This window comes from Pseudophryne corroboree, chromosome 2, assembly GCF_028390025.1.
Source record: "Pseudophryne corroboree isolate aPseCor3 chromosome 2, aPseCor3.hap2, whole genome shotgun sequence".
NCBI classification, from domain to species: Eukaryota; Metazoa; Chordata; class Amphibia; order Anura; family Myobatrachidae; genus Pseudophryne; species Pseudophryne corroboree.
This window is the reverse complement of record NC_086445.1, coordinates 138,182,011-138,186,363: the sequence shown is the minus strand read 5'-3', so window position 1 is coordinate 138,186,363 and position 4,353 is coordinate 138,182,011.

The following is a 4,353-nucleotide window of genomic DNA, read 5'->3' as shown; positions in this document are numbered from 1 at the left end:
CCTTCACTGAATACCTACCACCGCTTGGACCTCTGAGGACTCCGCCAAATAGCGCTATTTGCACCCATATCCACTAACAAGGACCGAACACTATTACCACTACGCACTACTGGTGAGGACTTTCCTGTTGTATTGCCACACTACTGGGACAGTTATTCCTCCAGCGTTGTTATTACAAGCACTTCGGCCCGGGGATTGTGCTACAACCCCAGGATAAGGGACATTCAAGTGTGCGGGTCCCAGGGGGACATTGGACCAAGCGGCAAGTGAATAACATCATATGTATGGCGACTTTGAGCTCAATAATGCAGTGAGACCTATCTTATTTTATCTGCTATTTTTATTGTATTTTAAATATTAAATATTAAATAATATTGTAATTTTTGACAATCCATCTCAGTTAGCGCTGTCTCTTTTTTCGGCTCTTCAGGCAAGCGTATCAAATTCCAGGACCGCCCACATAACTTTCATAAACCTTCCTACCAAATTGCATCCACTCTGTAGTGTCCTCACGTCTTCTCATTCTTCTCTTTCCCTTCCTTTCAAACCCGGTTCATCATTGCTGTGTGACCATATCATACAGCCCACCAAGAACCTTTGCAATCTGGCGGACAACTATACAATAGATAGCACCTTTCCTTGTGCATACATGCCTATTTCCCTATAGATTGTTAGCTTGCAAGCAGGGCCTTCCTACCTCTATGACTGTTATCACCCAGTTTGTTATTGTTATTTGAAATTGTAAAGCGCAACGGAATTTGCTGTGCTATATAAGAAACTGTTAATAAATAAATAATAATAAATAATTTAAAGAAATCATTGTGTTCACCTTAAAAACATCAGATAACTATAGAAAAAGCTGGTAGTGCTATAAGCAAAGTATTTGGGGCTCTTAAAAGGAGTCACATGGCAAACCACACCTGCAACTCCCAGCTGCAAGCTTGAAAACACCTGTCCCATCAATACAACACCCCCATATACCTGTCTGACACCTGTACCCAATTATTCGGCTATTTGCAGAATATCACCCCAAAAATGATCTTTTCATTGCGGTGGGGGGCCCAAGTGTTTACCTTAATAATAAGAATTTACTTACCGATAATTCTATTTCTCGGAGTCCGTAGTGGATGCTGGGGTTCCTGAAAGGACCATGGGGAATAGCGGCTCCGCAGGAGACAGGGCACAAAAAAGTAAAGCTTTACTAGGTCAGGTGGTGTGCACTGGCTCCTCCCCCTATGACCCTCCTCCAGACTCCAGTTAGGTACTGTGCCCGGACGAGCATACACAATAAGGGAGGCATTTTGAATCCCGGGTAAGACTCATACCAGCCACACCAATCACACCGTACAACTTGTGATCTAAACCCAGTTAACAGTATGACAACAGAAAGGGCCTCTTAAAGATGGCTCCTTAACAATAACCCGAATTAGTTAACAATAACTATGTACAAGTATTGCAGATAATCCGCACTTGGGATGGGCGCCCAGCATCCACTACGGACTCCGAGAAATAGAATTATCGGTAAGTAAATTCTTATTTTCTCTATCGTCCTAAGTGGATGCTGGGGTTCCTGAAAGGACCATGGGGATTATACCAAAGCTCCCAAACGGGCGGGAGAGTGCGGATGACTCTGCAGCACCGAATGAGAGAACTCCAGGTCCTCCTTTGCCAGGGTATCAAATTTGTAAAATTTTACAAACGTGTTCTCCCCCGACCACGTAGCTGCTCGGCAGAGTTGTAATGCCGAGACCCCTCGGGCAGCCGCCCAAGATGAGCCCACCTTCCTTGTGGAGTGGGCTTTTACAGTTTTAGGCTGTGGCAGGCCTGCCACAGAATGTGCAAGTTGAATTGTGTTACAAATCCAACGAGCAATCGACTGCTTAGAAGCAGGTGCGCCCAACTTGTTGGGTGCATACAATATAAACAGCGAGTCAGATTTTCTGACTCCAGCCGTCCTTGCAATGTATATTTTTAAGGCTCTGACAACGTCCAACAACTTGGAGTCCTCCAAGTCGCTAGTGGCCGCAGGCACCACAATAGGTTGGTTCAGATGAAATGCTGATACCACTTTAGGGAGAAAATGCGGACGAGTCCGCAGTTCTGCCCTATCCGAATGGAAGATTAGATAAGGACTTTTATAAGATAAAGCCGCCAATTCAGATACTCTCCTGGCAGAGGCCAGGGCTAGTAACATAGTCACTTTCAATGTGAGATATTTCAAATCCACCTTTTTCAATGGTTCAAACCAATGGGATTTGAGGAAATCTAAAACTACATTTAGATCCCACGGTGCCACCGGAGGCACCACAGGAGGCTGTATATGCAGTACTCCCTTGACAAAAGTCTGGACCTCAGGGACAGAGGCCAATTCTTTTTGGAAGAATATTGACAGGGCCGAAATTTGAACCTTAATGGATCCCAATTTGAGACCCATAGATAATCCTGATTGCAGGAAATGTAGGAAACGACCCAGTTGGAATTCCTCCGTCGGAACCCTCCGATCCTCGCACCACGCTACATATTTTCGCCAAATGCGGTGATAATGTTTCACGGTGACTTCCTTCCGTGCCTTAATCAAGGTAGGAATGACTTCTTCTGGAATGCCTTTCCCTTTTAGGATCTGGCGTTCAACCGCCATGCCGTCAAACGCAGCCGCGGTAAGTCTTGAAAAAGACAGGGACCCTGCTGTAGCAGGTCCCTTCTCAGAGGTAGAGGCCACGGTTCGTCCGTGAGCATCTCTTGAAGTTCCGGATACCAAGTCCTTCTCGGCCAATCCGGAACCACTAGTATTGTTCTTACTCTTCTTTGCCGTATGATCTTCAATACCTTTGGTATGAGCGGCAGAGGAGGAAACACATACACTGACTGGTACACCCAAGGAGTTACCAGTGCGTCCACAGCTATTGCCTGTGGATCTCTTGACCTGGCGCAATATTTGTCCAGTTTCTTGTTGAGGCGAGACGCCATCATGTCTACAATTGGTCTTTCCCAACGGTCTATTAACATGTTGAAGACTTCTGGATGTAGACCCCACTCTCCCGGATGAAGATCGTGTCTGCTGAGGAAGTCTGCTTCCCAGTTGTCCACGCCCGGGATGAACACTGCTGACAGTGCTATCACGTGATTCTCCGCCCAGCGAAGAATCTTGGCAGCTTCTGCCATTGCACTCCTGCTTCTTGTGCCGCCCTGCCTGTTTACATGGGCGACCGCCGTGATGTTGTCCGACTGAATCAACACCGGCTTTCCTTGCAGGAGAAGTTCCGCCTGGCTTAGAGCATTGTAGATTGCTCTTAGTTCCAGAATGTTTATGTGAAGAGACTTTTCCAGACTCGTCCATACTCCCTGGAAGTTTCTTCCTTGTGTGACTGCTCCCCAGCCTCTCAGGCTGGCGTCCGTGGTCACCAGGATCCAATCCTGAATGCCGAATCTGCGGCCTTCTAATAGGTGAGCCTTCTGCAACCACCACAGAAGTGACACCCTTGTCTTTGGTGACATGGTTATTCGCAGGTGCATCTGCAGATGCGACCCTGACCATTTGTCCAACAGATCCCTTTGGAATATTCTTGCATGGAATCTGCCGAATGGAATTGCTTCGTAAGAAGCCACCATTTTTCCCAGGACTCTTGTGCATTGATGTACTGACACTTTTCCTGGTTTTAGGAGGTTCCTGACCAGATCGGATAACTCCTTGGCTTTTTCCTCTGGAAGGAAAACCTTTTTCTGAACCGTGTCCAGAATCATTCCTAGGAACAGCAGACGAGTTGTCGGGATTAAATGGGATTTTGGAATATTCAGAATCCACCCGTGTTGTCTTAGCACCTCTTGAGATAGTGCTAAAGCTGTCTCCAGCTGTTCTCTGGACCTTGCCCTTATTAGGAGATCGTCCAAGTATGGGATAACTAATACGCCTTTTCTTCGAAGAAGAATCATCATCTCGGCCATTACCTTGGTAAAGACCCGAGGCGCCGTGGACAATCCGAACGGCAGCGTCTGAAACTGATAGTGACAGTTTTGAACAATGAACCTGAGGTACCCCTGGTGTGCGGGGTAAATCGGAACGTGTAGATACGCATCCTTGATGTCCAAGGATACCATAAAGTCCCCTTCTTCCAGGTTCGCTATCACTGCTCTGAGTGACTCCATCTTGAACTTGAACTTTTTTATGTAGAGGTTCAAGGACTTCAGATTTAGAATAGGCCTTACCGAGCCATCCGGCTTCGGTACCACAAATAGAGTGGAATAATACCCCTTTCCTTGTTGTAATAGGGGTACTTTGACTATCACCTGCTGAGCGTACAGCTTGTGAATGGCTTCCAACACCCTCTCCCTTTCGGAAGAGACGGTTGGTAAGGC